The sequence below is a fragment of the Triticum urartu genome, chromosome 1A (genome assembly GCF_056163025.1).
Source record: "Triticum urartu cultivar PI428250 chromosome 1A, HENAU_Tu73, whole genome shotgun sequence".
NCBI classification, from domain to species: Eukaryota; Viridiplantae; Streptophyta; class Magnoliopsida; order Poales; family Poaceae; genus Triticum; species Triticum urartu.
In genome coordinates, this window is record NC_141873.1 from 450,086,519 (window position 1) to 450,102,072 (window position 15,554).

Genomic DNA, 15,554 nt, shown 5'->3' on the forward strand with positions numbered 1-15,554 from the left:
GGCGTGGACGTTCGTGGCAGTGTTAAGGGTCACAGGCATGGGCGTGAAGCGCTAAAAGGCATGCTGCCCTACAAAATAGAGTCACGCTCTCGTGTGTTTGTGTTCCGAATTGTTCCGTCAACTCCATCAGTCGGAGATGCACAGGCGTTCAGCACACAAAGGTTCTTTAATTGGGGAGACCCAGCGGAATTGGTTCAGATGTGAATACCCACTGTTTACTCTGTGAAGCACGGACTGGCAAATTCGAATAGGCACGTACGCAGGTGAATCCCATGGGGGCATGGTTTCGTCTTTCGCATAGTCACGTTTGTACATTTATCATGGAAAGAAAGCAGAATGGGTTTAGATGTTAACGCTAGCTGTTTACTTTGTGAGTGGATGATTCGAGAGTAGAGTTGTTTAAAAGCGTAAGTTCCTTGTTTTTAGAACCCACGGCTCTGTACTGAGTTGCATCGCGCTTCTTTTATTAGAAGCACGGGCGTGAAGTGACAACAGCCACGGTTCTGATCCAGGTAGCGACATGACCTGTGCACTGACGATGGCGTGGACGTTCGTGGCATTGTTAAGGGTCAGAGGCACGGGCGCCAAGCTCAAAGATGCATGGTGTCGTATGATATAGAGTCACGGGCGTGAAGTGACTATAGCCACGGTTCTGTTCGAGGTAGTGACATGACCTGTGCACTGACGATGGTGTGGACGTTCGTGGCAGTGTTAAGGGTCAGAGGCACGGGCGTGAAGCTCAAAGAGGCATGGTGCCGTATGATATAGAGTCACGCTCCCCTGTGTTTCTGTTCCAAGTGCTTCCATTGACTCGATCAGAAGGAGATGCACGACCGGTGAGCCTACGGAGGCATAGCTTTGCATTACACACAGTCACATTCGTTTCTTTAGCCCAGGGAATGGATTGAGATGCCAGCACTAACTATTAAATCTGTTGTTAAAAGTTTATTTGCTCATTTTCAAAAGCACAGTCATGCTTCTTTCTTGATGTTTCGTATATTATTCGATAAAGGCGTGGACTCGATTAGATGGAGAGGCACGGGCATGGTATTTTCTTATATAGAGTCACGCTCGTCTGTGTTTGCGTTCTGAATAATTCCATTGACTCGATCAGATGTAAACCCAGCGGAAAGGCATCATTTGGTCTTACTCACAGTCACGTTTGTTTCTTTAATTGCGGAAACCCACTAAAAAGGGTAAGAGTTCCTTGTTTTTAGAAGCCACGGCTATGTGCCGAGTTGCATGGCGCTTCTTTTATTAGAAGCACGGGCATGAAGTGACTATAACCACGGTTCTGTTCTAGGTAGCAACATGACATGTGCACTGACGATGGCGTGGATGTTCGTGGCAGTGTTAAGGGTCACAGGCACGGGCATGAAGCGCTAAAAGGCATGCTGCCCTACAATATAGAGTCACGCTCTCGTGTGTTTGTGTTCTGAATTGTTCCGTCAACTCCATCAAACGGAGATGCACGGGCGTTCAGCACACAAAGGTTCTTTAATTGGGGACACCCAGCGGAATTGGTTCAGATGTGAGTACCCACCGTTTACTCTATGAAGCACGGACTGGCCTATTCGAATAGGCACGTACGCAGGTGAATCCCATGGGGGCATGGTTTCGTCTTTCGCATAGTCATGTTCGTACCTTTATCATGGAAAGAAAGCAGAATGGGTTTAGATGTTAAAGCTAGATGTTTACTTTGTGAGTGGCCGAATCGAGATTAGAGTTGTTTCAAAGCGTAAGTTTCTTGTTTTTAAAAGCCACGGTTCTGTACTAAGTTGCATCGCGCTTCTTTTATTAGAAGCACGGGCGTGAAGTGACTACAGCCACGGTTCTGTTCCAAGTAGCGGCATGACCTATGCACTGACGATTGTGTGGACGTTCGTTGCAGTTTTAAGGGTCACATGCATGGGCGTGAAGCTCAAAGAGGCATGGTGCCGTATGATATAGAGTCACGGGCGTGAAGTGACTACAGCGACGGTTCTGTTCCAGGTAGTGACATGACATGTACACTGACGATGGCGTGGACGTTCGTGGCAGTGTTAAGGGTCAGAGGCACGGGCGTGAAGCTCAAAGAGGCATGGTGCCGTATGATATAGAGTCGCGTTCCCCTGTGTTTCTGTTCCAAGTGCTTCCGTCGACTCGATCAGAAGGAGATGCACGGCCGGTGAGCCTACAGAGGCATAGCTTTGCATTACACACAGTCACATTCGTTTCTTTAGCCCAGGGAATGGGTTGAGATGCCAACACTAACTATTGACTCTATTGTTAAAATTTTGTTTGCTCATTTTCAAAAGCACAGTCACGCTTCTTTCTTGATGTTTCGTACATTATTCGATAAAGGCGTGGACTCGATTAGATGGAGATGCACGGGCATGGTATTTTCTTATATAGAGTCATGCTTGTCTGTGTTTGCGTTCTGAATAATTCCATTGACTCGATCAGATGTAAACCCAGCGGAAAGGCATCGTTTGGTCTTACTCATAGTCACGTTTGTTTCTTTAATTGCGGAACCCCACTGAAAAGGGTAAGAGTTCCTTGTTTTTAGAAGCCAGGGGTATGTGCTGAGTTGTGTGGCGTGGCGCTTCTATTATTAGAAGCACGGGCGTGAAGTGACTACAGCCACAGTTCTGTTCCAGGTAGCAACATGACCTGTGCACTGACGATGGCGTGGATGTTCGTGCCAGTGTTAAGGGTCACAGGCACGGGCGTGAAGCGCTAAAAGGCATGCTAACCTACAATATAGAGTCACGCTCTCGTGTGTTTGTGTTCTGAATTGTTCGTCAACTCCATCAGACGGAGATGCACGGGCGTTCAGCACACAAAGGTTCTTTAATTGGGGAGACCCAGCGGAATTGGTTCAGATGTGAGTACCCACTGTTTACTCTGTGAAGCACGGACTGGCCTATTCGAATAGGCACGTACGCAGGTGAATCCCATGGGGGCATGGTTTCATCTTTCGCATAGTCACGTTCGTACGTTTATCATGGAAAGAAAGCAGAATGGGTTTAGATGTTAACACTAGCTGTTTACTTTGTGAGTGGCCGATTCGAGATTAGAGTTGTTTAACAGCATAAGTTCCTTGTTTTTAAAAGCCACGGTTCTGTACTGAGTTGCATCGCGCTTCTTTTATTAGAAGCACGGGCGTGAAGTGACTACAGCCACGGTTCTGTTCCAGGTAACGGCATGACATGTGCACTGACGATTGCATGGACGTTCGTGGCAGTTTTAAGGGTCACATGCACGGGCGTGAAACTCTACGAGGCATGGTGCCATATGATATAGAGTCACGTTCCCCTGTGTTTCTGTTCCAAGTGCTTCTGTCGACTCGATCCGAAGGAGATGCACGGCAGGGGAGCTCATGGAGCCATAGCTTTGCATTACGCACAGTCACGTTCGTTTCTTTAACCCAGCGGAATGGGTTGAGACGCCAACACTTACTATTGACTCTGTTGTTAAAAGCTTGTTTCCTTGTTTTCAAAAGCACAGTCACGCTTCTTTCTTGATGTTTTGTATATTGCTCGATAAAGGCGTGGACTCGATTAGATGGAGAGGCACGAGCATAGTGTGGTGTTATATAGAGTCACGCTCGTCTGTGATTGCATTCCGAATAATTTCGCTGACTCGATCAGATGGAAACCCAGCGGAAAGGGTTCAGGTGTGAACACTCACTGTTTACTCAGTGAGGCACGGAATGGCTTGTTCGAGTGAAGCTGTTGTGGTGTATTCTTTGCACGGTGGTGGGTCCGAGGAAGTGACGGCGTGGTATTGTGAGGAGTCACGTTATGTTGTTTTCGTGTTCCAAATGATTCCGTTGAACCGTTCGCAACGGCAGGCACATCCGTGCATCGCGAAGAGGCATGGTTATGATTTACCAATAGTCACATTCGTGCGTTTATGGCAGAAACCCAACGGTTCGACGGCCGTCTCTTCGTACCTTGGGAGTGAACGCCACGTGGCTCCGCTCCAGAAACCTAACGGTGCGACGGGCGTCTCCTCCGGTGACGCCGTTCTGGCTCGTCGCCCGAGACTAGGCTCCAGCTATTTAAGGCGGACGGACGGAGTGTCGAAACCCTAGCCACATTCTACTCCTCGCTTCATTCGTCGCCAGGCCTTCCACTCCTGTTGCTCATCATTATTCACTGACCATCTCCGCCAAGGCTAGGCAGAAGGAGACTATTCCGGACCGCCGTGCCCTGTCGCGGGTGGAGATCCAGGCTCGTGAGGGCTCCTCGTCTGTAAGTTCACCCTGTTTCTGCTTCTCCTTTATCGTTTTTTCTTTGTTTCGGCTGCTTTGATTTAGTTTGTGAAACATGAATTATTGTGGTCAGTTGACTCCTAATTTGATGTGGGTCTGTCTTGCTGATACTGATTTGCAGTTAGTTGGAGGTAGGGTTAGTCTGCGTCATGGTCTTGAACAGAAGGGCCTTGCTGCAGAATTGGGGAGCAGCTGTGACTCGAAAGAGATGGGAGTGGTGAGCGGAGCGGCGACGGGAATGGTGCGCGTTGTTTCATTTGCAGAGGCTAACAAAACGTGTGACAAGCTTGTGGAGATCATCCACCGGTGGCAGGAGCTCTTCCAAGAAGCAAAGGGAAGATTTGAAGAAGGCGAATGCCAGGATCGTAGAAATTACAGTTGAGAAGAACAATCTCCTTGAAAAGCACGCCCGGTCGTTGCAGGAATCGGTTGCAGCTGCGAAGCGACATGACGAGGATGTGAAGGCGCTGAAGAAGGAGATTTATGAACTGCGTCGGGAGCAAACCAGCAACAAGATCTTTGGGGACTAGGTATACAGGGGCGTCCCTGGCTGTTGTGTGCGTCTGGTGTTCTTAAGCAGTGGAGTGTAGTTTCTTACCTTTACTTGTGAAATTGCGCTGTCAGCTACCTTGCAAACAAAATGTATTTTGGTTTCGAGTATCGTTGTAATTAGGCGCCATTACTTATGATGCACGGGACGTGAAGTCTCTGCATCTACGGTTGTTAACCTATTATTGTAATGACTTGTGTACTGATGAAGGCGTGTATGTTCGTGAAATTACTGTGTTGCAGTGTTTCAGGTCAAAGACACGGCCTTGCATCCCACAGATTCATGGTGTGGTTTTATATAGAGTCACGTTCGCCTGTATTTGTGTTCGAAATGTTTCCGTCGACTCGTTGAGAAAAATAGGCACGTACTCTGGTGAATCCCACAGGGGAATGGTTTCGTCTTTTGCATAGTCACGTTCATACGTTTATGATGGAAAGAAAGTAGAATGGGTTTAGATTTTAACGCTAGTTGTTTGCTTTGTGAGATTCGAGAGTTGAGTTGTTTAAAAGCGTAAGTTCCTTGTTTTTAAAAGCCACGATTCTTTACTGAGTTACGTCGCGCTTCGTTTATTAGAAGCACGGACGTGAAGTGAATATAGCCGTGGATGATGACTTGTGCACTATCGATGGCGTGGACGTTCGTGGCAGTGTTCAGGTCTTTTGCATAGTCACGTTCATACGTTTATGATGGAAAGAAAGCAGAATGGGTTTAGATTTTAACGCTAGCTGTTTGCTTTGTGAGATTCGAGAGTTGAGTTGTTTAAAAGCGTAAGTTCCTTGTTTTTAAAAGCCACGGTTCTTTACTGAGTTACGTCGCGCTTCATTTATTAGAAGCACGGACGTGAAGTGAATATAGCCGCGGATGATGACTTGTGCACTATCGATGGCGTGGACATTCGTGGCAGTGTTCAGGTCTTTTGCATAGTCACGTTCATACGTTTATGATGGAAAGAAAGCAGAATGGGTTTAGATTTTAACGCTAGCTGTTTGCTTTGTGAGATTCGAGAGTTGAGTTGTTTAAAAGCGTAAGTTCCTTGTTTTTAAAAGCCACGGTTCTTTACTGAGTTACGTCGTGCTTCGTTTATTAGAAGCACGGACGTGAAGTGAATATAGCCGCGGATGATGACTTGTGCACTGTCGATGGCGTGGACGTTCGTGGCAGTGTTTAGGGTCACAGGCACGGGCGTGAAGCGCTAAAAGGCATACAACCCTATAATATAGAGTCACGGTCTCGTCCGTTTGTGTTCCGAATTGTTCCGTCAACTCCATCAGACGGAGATGCACGGGCGTTCAGTCCAGAAAGGATTTTTAATTCTGGGGAACCACCGGAATTGGTTTAGATGTGAGCTCTCAGTGTTTACTCTGTGAGGCACGGATTGGCCTATTTGAATAGGCACGTACGCAAGTGAATCCCGTGGGGGCATGGTTTTGTCTTTCGCATAGTCACGTTCGTACGTTTATCTTGGAAAGAAAGTGGAATGGGTTTAAATGTTAACGGTAGCTGTTTACTTTATGAGTGGCCGACTCGAGAGTCGAGTTGTTTAAAAGCGTAAGTTCCTTGTTTTTAGAAGCCACGGATCTGTACTGAGTTGCGTGACGCTTCTTTTATTAGAAGCACAAGCGTTAAGTGACTACTGCCACAGTTCTGTTCCAGGTAGCGACATGACCTATGCAGTGACGATGGCATGGACGTTCGTGGCAGTGTTAAGGGTTAGAGGCACGGCATGAAGCTCAAAGAGGCATGGTGCCATATGATATACAGTCACGTTCCCCTGTGTTTCTGTTCCAAGTGCTTCCGTCGACTCGATCAGAAGTCCTAATTTGATGTGGGTGTGTTTCCGCTGACTCCTAATTTGATGTGGGTGTGTTTTGCTGATACTGATTTACAGTCAGTTGGAGGTAGGGTTAGTCTGCGTCATGGTCTTGAACAGAAGTCGCCTTTTGTAGAATTTGGGAGTAGCTGTGGCTCGAAAGAGAAGGGAATGGTGGGCGGGGCGGCGACGACAAGTGTTGTGAGGTCCTTGTTAGTTACTCTCAATAACCTGGTCGATGAGATGAATACTTTGGTTTCACTTCCAAAGGCTGACAAGACGTACGAGCAACTGCTGGAGACCACCTACGCGTGGAAGAAGCTTTGCGAGGAAACAAGAGAAGATTTGGACAGGGCGAATGCCAGGATCGTAGAAATTACGGCTGAGACGAAAAATCTCCTTAGAGAGCACATGACGAGAATATGAAGGCGCTGAAGGAGGAGATTGATGAACTGCGCCGGGAGCAAAGCAACAAGAAGGTTGGTGGGGACTAGGTATACAGCGGCGTCCCTGGCTGTTGTGTGCGTCTGTCGTTGTTAAGCAGTGGAGTGGAGTTTGTTACCTTGTCTTGTGAAATTTCGGTGTCAGCTACCTTGCTAACAAAATGTATTTTGGTTTCGAGTATCATTGTAATTAGGCGCCGTTACTTATGATGCACGGGACGTGAAGTGTCTGCAGCCACGGTTGTGAACCTAGTATTGTAATGACTTGCGTACTGATGTAGGCATGTACGTTCGTGGCTTTTGTGTGTTGCAGTGTTTCGGGTCACGAACACGGGCTTGCACCCCACAAATTCATGCTGTGGTTTCATATAGAGTCATGTTCACCTGTATTTGTGTTCGAAATGATTCCATTGACTCATTCAGAAAAATAGGCACGTACGCAGGTGAATCCCATGGGGGCATGGTTTCGTCTTTTGCATAGTCACGTTCGTACGTTTATCATGGAAAGAAGGCAGAATGGGTTTAGATGTTAACGCTGGATGTTTGCTTTGTGAGATTTGAGAGTCGAGTTGTTTAAAAGCGTAAGTTCCTTGTTTTTAAAAGCCACGGTTCTATACTGAGTTATGTCGCGCTTCATTTATTAGAAGCACGGACGTGAAGTGAATATAGCTGCGGATGATGACTTGTGCACTGTTGATGGCGTGGACGTTCATGGCAGTGTTAAGGATCACAGGCACGGGCGTGAAGCGCTAAAAGGCATGCTAGTATAATATAGAGTCACTTTCCCGTGTGTTTGAGTTCCGAATCATTCCGACGACTCGATCAGACGGAGAGGCACGGGCGTTCAGTGCACAAAGGCACCGTCAGGTTCTTTCTTTAAATGGGGATACCCACCAGAATTGGTTCAGATGTGAACACCCACTGTTTACTCTGTGAGGCACCGAATAGCCTATTCGAGAGACGCTGGTGTGGTATATTCTTCACACGGTCATGGGTCTCAGGAAGGCACGGCGTTTTATTGTGTAGAGTGACGTTAGTTTGTCTTGGTGTTCCAAATGGTGTGGTTTTATGTAGAGTCTCGTTCGCATGTATTTGTGTTTGAAATGATTCCGTTGACTAGTTCAGTACAAGAGGCACGGACATGAATGCCATCAGGGCATGGTTGGGTCTGTCGGAGAGTCACATTTCGTAAGTTTATTGTTGAAACAAAGCGAAATGGGTTTAGGTGTTAATGCTAAATGTTTACTTTGCAAGTGACCGGTTCGAGAGTTGAGGTGTTTAAAAGCGTAATATCCTTGTTTTTAAAAGCCACGGCTCTGTGCTGAGTTTCGTGGCTCTTCTTTTATTAGGAGGACGGGCGTTAAGTGACTACAGCTATGGTTTTGTATCAGGTATCCACATGACTTGTGCACTGATGATGGCGTGGACGTTCGTGGCAATGTTAAGGGTCACAGGCACGGGCGTGAAGCGGTAAAGGGCATGCTGCCCTATAATATAGAGTCATGGTCGGGTGCGTTTGTGTTCCGAATTGTTCCGTCGACTCGATCATACGGAGAGGCACCGCCGTTCAGCGCACAAAGGTTCTTTAATTGGGGAGACCCAGCGGAATTGGTTTAGTTGTGAATACCCACTGTTTACTCTGTGAAGCAGGGAATGGCTTATTCGAGAGACGCCGGTGTGGTATATTCTTCGCACGGCTATGGGTCCCAGGAAGGCACGGCGTCGCATTGTGTAGAGTGACGTTAGTTTGTCTTGGTGTTCTAAATGACTCTGTTGAATCGTTCGCACTGAAAGACACAACTATATGCGTTACACGGAGTCACATTTGTGGTGTTCACTCGTATTCGGTGTGAACGCCTCTCCGGAAACCCAAGGGTCCGACGTGCGTTTCCTCCGGTGACGTCGTTCTGAAGGAGGTGGAGGTATTTAATAGAGTGAACGCCATGTGTTCGCACTGCGGAATCCAAAAGGACCGACGGTCGTCTCATCCGTCAGTGAAGCGAATGCCGCGTGTCACCCTTCCGTCTCCCGGAGTCAAGAAGCAGTTATTTAAGCCGAGCGGCGTCCGCCACCACTAGACATCATCCTGCTTCTCCCTCTTTCGCCGGCAATCTTAGGAAATCACCCATCTTCCTCTTTTCGCTTGTGACGTTCCCCACCATGGTTCGTCACAAGATAACTACTTATGCGATGCTTACTCCCGAGCATCACTTTCAGTTGCAGGAGGACATCCGTTCGAGGCACGCCGCTCGGGTCGCAGCAGGCATGTCTAAGGACTCGCCGGGGCCGGAGGAGATTGGGGAGGTGGAGGAAGTGGAGGGGGATCCGTCGGAGCTCATGCAGGGAGTTGATCCAGTTGGGGGAGATGTGATGGAGGAAGAGGAGGGGGTGACAAGGATGAGGAAGACGACGTGGAAGGCGTGGACGAGGATGATGAGGAAGGCATGAAGGAGGATGACGAGGACGATGAGGAAGGCATGGACGAGGATGAGGAGGGTGACAAGGAAGATGTGGACGAGGACGACGAGGAAGGCATGTACGAGGATGAGGAGGAGGACGAGGAAGGTGTGGACGAGGACGACGACGAAGACGTGGACGAGGATGACGAGGACGTCGAGGAAGGCTTGGGTGAGGATGACGAGGATGACGAGGAAGGCGTGGACGAGGACGACGAGGAGGGAGATGACGAGGACGTCGAGGAAGGCTTGGACGAGGATAACGAGGACGAGGAGGAGGGAGATGACGAGGACGTCGAGGAAGGCTTGGACGAGGATAACGAGGACGACAAGGAACGCGTGGATGAGGAAGACGAGGCGGAGTTCTATCTCGGTGAATCGGCCTTGATGGCGGAGCAGACCGCTATCCTGGAGTCCATCCAAGATGAGGCGTATGTGGAGTCCAATCTGTGCTTCCTCCGGGTAGAGCAGGCGAAGATCGATGTGCTCTTCGACGAGCTGGATGCGGAGCAGGAGGCGGAGGCCAACGACGTCGATGTCACAATGGAGTAGTGTAGTTTTGTTGGTAGATGTTTGCTTTTCCATGCTTTTCATGTTTTATGTGTCTGTAAAGGTTGAACAATGTCAAGCAATCGTTGTTGTCAGAACGGAGACAGTTTCGTCTCTGTGTCAAACAATCGTGTTTTGTTCCTAAGTAGTAGTACTACGCCGTCCAAAATAAATGTCTCAACTTTGCAGTACAATTCACATTGTACTGGTTAGTACAACGTTGAGCGAATTAATTTGTGATGGAAGGTGTATGTTTTATTTCAAATTGCAGTTTTAAGTACCATATTTGGCTCGGAAGGCGTATGTTTTATTACACTATATTGTCTTATTATAGATTGCAGTTTCAAGTACAAAATAAACGTCTCAACTAGGGCACATATTTGATTCTAGAGATTTCAGTGCGGTTAGATTTGATTATGGTTTCAACATGGTTAGATTCTAGAGAGGCACTCAACAACATGCACAAAAAAGCCACAAATGTGCTTCTGAGAAGCACCGTCTTGCATGGTTTTACCGCAAGATGGGATTCGACATTTATCCAGGACATTCGGGGTTTTATAAGTGTAGAAAGAATTGTTTTTCACTTATATGTTGTGTGGCAGAGGCATGGCAATTACTTTTGTGAGAGGCATGAATGTGCCGACGGAACGGGCACGGTCACGTATGAAATAGGTGTAAGGTGGTCCCTAATGTCTCCATAAGGTATCATCTATACACTTTACTGTTACAAGCATGATCGTCGTTCTTGTTGAGGCACGGAGGTGAAGGATGGAGCATTTGCGTCTGCGATAGTCACGTCCTATATTAAGGAGAAAGCAAATCTTCACGTCTGCGATACGTCGGAAGCTGGCTGTAAGGCACGCTCCTGCCTCTGTGTTTTCGTTGACGTCACGTTTTTGTTCTGAGCAACCTTGTTAACATGTTACGTCCGAGAGAGGTACGGTGTTACCCGACGTAGAGGCATTCACGTAACTAACTGGAGGCACGGAGACGTGATTTCAAGGGAGGTACGGACGCGAAAATAATCATTATGCAAGGACGTGAAGGTGTGCCTCTGCTTTAAAGAAGCTTTCACTGACACATTTTCATTGTGGGGGGCATGGACTATGAGCTCCATGTGTTTTCGAAGGCATTAGGCCTCATTAATGAACATATCAGAAAGAAGGTGAATCTTTTGGTTGATGTCTAGAATGTTGCGTAAAATGACGTGAATCCAAGTTACGCATGGTCCCCTTGGTATCAGAGGCACGTAGGCACGTAAGTGCCTATTGTGGTGCACTAGAAATAAACTTGTGCAAAAGACATGTAAACTTCAAGCAAACTACAAGGTTAACTGCGACACTAGCAAACCTAAATTTATAACAAGCAAAAGGCAGTCTTGAGCGAAAGCAAATCTAATGAGAAATCTAGAATGTTCTAGATAATTTTGTTTGCCGGGACCATCTGCTTCAGTAGTCGTAGTCACCACAGGACCTAGCGCGCTTCCTGGTCTGCTCCTTGTTGAGTTTTTCCCGGCGAAGCCCTTCCTGGATGATGCTGAGGCGGCTCCATATCTCGTACGCAGCGTAAGCGTCCTTTGCCGCGTACTCGATGTGCCTCATGGACAGGGGCATGGACGCCCAGCGCTGGTGCTCTGCGTTGGTGAGCTCTACGTCGTGGACAAGGATGCCTGAGACGTCCCCAAGGGAGTTCATAGGCTTGGTAGCTATAGGCACCCTCCATTCCTTCTGGATATCGACGTAGTGAGCGATGTCCAGTCCGATGCGGCCGAGCATCTCTATGTCGCCGTCGATGGAGAAGCCAACAAACGTGTACCTGGGGTCCGCGAGGAAGTTGTCAAACTTGGTGCAGTTCTTGTCGGCCGCGCTCAGTTGGAGGAGCAGCACCGGATGATCCTTGCCGATGGAGAGCTAGACTAGGGCGGGTTTCTGATCTTCACCATGGTCGTTGGTGTACTTCACATCAACTCCGAGGATCTTGTGGCGCTCGAACTGGTGGTGTCGCTCAAACTGATCAATGGTGGTCGCCGCCTTGTGCAAGTCGTTGGTGTGGATCACGTGCAACTTTGTGTTGCCGTGGGTCTGCACCTCCATGAATTCCCTGGTGAATCCCATCGCTTGGAGCAGTTGGTCCTCCTGTAATCAGATTTTCCGTGGAGAACAATGAGTGGGAGAGCAATGGCGATTTCTGTTCTTTGTGTGTGAGAAGGCCGCGGCGGGAGTCTAAATTTAAGGGTGGGGAAGTGGCAAAGGAGTGCACGATCTCACTGTCGACGCGGTTGTGCACATCATGGGTTCTGGATCGTGGGTTTTCTTTATAAAAAATAAAAATAAAATCAGCAGTTGTATTTATAAAAATGTCGTATCTCCAGCAAGTCGTGGAGATGATCGTTGTCTTTCGTAGTTTGCTGTCAAATGTTAACTTTTACAATCTCGTGAGGCATGCAGGGGCAGTATGTATTGTAGAGGCACAAGTCTCTGACCAAGAGAAGCATGCTCCAAATGGCAGCTTTAACTGTCAGACATAGGGGTGTGGTACATTTATTCAGAGTGGCAATTGTTTTCAGTGATACAATCGCTGGTAGGAGCAGTGTTGTGTTTCTTCAGAGGCACTGTTATGTGTCAGTGTTGCAGTTGACGCTACGAGATGGTCAGGAAGAACGAGAAGCAACGAGAGGCGTCGTCATGCAGTTGCAAGAAGCACTCATACAGCTAGAGGCGAGACAAGAGGCACGGATACGATGCTACGTGATGCACGGAGTTGAAGCTATGTGATTTCATGGACGTCTATTCGTGCTATGGTGCTATGTGAGGCACGGGCACAAACAAATTGTCGTGCACTGAAGTACCTGCGCAAGGTCATCCCTAAGGTGTCCTATACGCTTTACAGTTTCAAGCATGGTCGCCATGCTTGCCGAGGCACGGAGGTGAATGATGGAGCCTATGCCTTTGCGATAGTCACCTGCAATGTTAAGAAGGAAGTAAATCTTCATAGACCCGATACGTCGGAAGCTGGCCGTAAGGCACGCTTCTGCCTCTGCGTTTTCGGTGACATCACGTTTAGTGCCAGCGGCTTGACGTAACGCACGGACTCCATAGGAGTGGAGGCACCGAAGAGCCTTCGTGGGTTTTTTAAGTAGCTAGTTGGTGTTATTGACGGACAACCGTGCCTCTATAGTGTTCTTCTCTGAGGATCACGGGCGTAAGCAGTGTTTTCAAAGGAGAATAAACATCTAACTACCTCTGTATTCAAAATGTTTTTCCAAAGTGTTCCATACGAATGACTATTAATATTTGTGTGTGCACTGGTTTGTTAGAACATTGTGCACTGCTTTTAGGAGCATTCTGTAATTGTTGTCCTTGCATTTCGACGCTGCATCCACAAAGGTACTAGTGCATTGCATGCTCGTCATTTTTGTGGATTGCTATGTGTACCTGCTCTGTGCGTTATGCTAATCGTATAGTATCTGTACTGTGTTTATATTTTTCATTTCACGCCAATATATTCTAATAATAGGAAACTGCAACATTACACTGGAAATGAACTTGGTCAGAAGATATGTAAAGTGGAAGCACAATTACAAGGTTATCTGTACTCTGTTTATATTTTTCAGTTCACGCCAATATATTCAAATAATAGAAAACTGCAACATTGCACTGGAAATAAACTTGTTCAGTAGATATGTAAACTGTAAGCAAACTGCAAGGTTAACTGCGACACAAGCAAATCTAAATTTAGAAGAAGCAAACGGCAGTCTTGAGAGAAAGCAAATCTAACGGGAAATCTAGAATGGCATGAGCAATCTTCTAGTTACTTTTCTTGGCCGGGACCACCTGCTTCAGTAGTCGTAGTCACCTCAGCACCTTGCGCGCTTCCTGGTCTGCTCCTTCTCGAGTTTTGCCCGGCGGAGGCCTTCCTGGATGATGGTGAGACGGCTCCATATCTCGTACACAGCGTAAGCATCTTTTGCTGCGTACTCGATGTGCCTCATGGATAGGGGCATGCGCGCCCAGCGCTGGTGCTCTACGTTGGTGAGCTTCTTCTTCATGTTGTTGTAGTAGTCATGGACAATGATGCCTGAGACATCCCCAAGGGAGTCCAGACGCTTGGTAGCTGTAGGCGCCCTCCATTCCTTCTGGATGTCGATGAAGTGGGCGATCTCTAGTCCTACGCGCCCGAGCATCTCTATGTCGCCGTCGATGGAGAAGCCAGCAAACGTGTATCTGGGGTCGGCGAGGAAGTTGTCGAACCTGGTGCAGTTCTTATCGGTGGCGCTCAGTTGGAAGAGCAACACTGGATAATCCTTGCCGACAGAGAGCTGGACGAGGGCTGGTTTCTGATCTTTGCCAACGTCGTTGGTGTACTCCACATCAACCCCGACGATCTTGTGGCACTCGAATTTGAGGTGTCACTCGTACTGCTTGATGGTGGTCGCCGCCTTGTGTAAGTCATTGGTGTGGATCGCGTGCAACTTGGTGTTGCCGTGGGCCTACACCTCCATGAATTCCTTGATGAATCCCATGGCCTGGAGCAGTTGGTCCTTCTGCAACCTGGTTTTTCGTGGGGAACAATGAGTGGGAGCGCAATGGCGATTTCTGTTGTTTGTGTGTAAGAAGGTCGCGGCGGAAGTCTAAATTTAAGGGCGGGGAAGCGGCAAAGGAGTGCACGATCTCACTGTCGATGCGGTTGTGCACATCGTGGCTTCTGGATCATGGTTTCATCTCCCTGGTGGTGCGGTTGTGCACATCCCGAGTTTTTGATCGTGGTTTTTCTTTATAAAAATTAAAAATAAAATCAGCAGTTATGTTTTTAGCAACCGTCGTATATCCAGCAAGTCGGGGAGATGTTCGTTGTCTTGCGTAGTTTGCTGTCAAATGTTAACTTTTACAAATTATCTCGTGAGGCATGCCGGGGCAGTATGTAGAGGCACAAGTCTCTGACCAAGAGAAGCATGCTTGAAGTGGCTGGTTTAACTATCAGACATACGGGCGTGGTACATTCATTGGGAGTGGCAACTGTTTTCAGTGATACATTCGCTGGTAGGAGCAGTGCTGTGTTTCTTCAGAGGTACTGTTGCAGCTGACGCTATGAGATGGACAGAAAGAACCAGAAGCAACAACAGGCGTGGATATGCAGCTTCAAGAAGCACTTATACAACAAGAGGTTTAAGTAGAGGCATAGATACGATGCTACGTTAGGCACGGAAATGAAGTTACGTGGTTCACGGACGTCAATTTGTGCTATGCTGCGACATGAGGCACGTGCACGAACAAATAGCCGTGCACTCAACTACATGCACAAAAAACCACAGGTGTGTTCCCGAGAAGCACCGGCCTTGCATGGTTTTGCCGTAAGGTGTGATTCGACATTTATCCAGGGCATTCCGGGTTTTACAAGTCTAGGAATAATCGTTTTACACTTATATGTTCTGTGGCAGAGGCACGGCAATTACTCTTGTGACGAAAGAATGAACGTCGAATGTACGTGA

General features: G+C 47.8%; 2 pseudogenes; both read right to left on the reverse strand.

Annotated features, from left to right (window-relative positions):
* Nucleotides 1-11,514: 11,514 nt before the first annotated feature.
* LOC147991654 (uncharacterized) lies at nt 11,515-12,180 on the reverse strand (annotated as a pseudogene).
* Nucleotides 12,181-13,904: 1,724 nt separating this feature from the next.
* On the reverse strand, nt 13,905-14,588 carry LOC125534679 (uncharacterized; annotated as a pseudogene).
* Between the last annotated feature and the right edge of the window lie 966 nt (nt 14,589-15,554).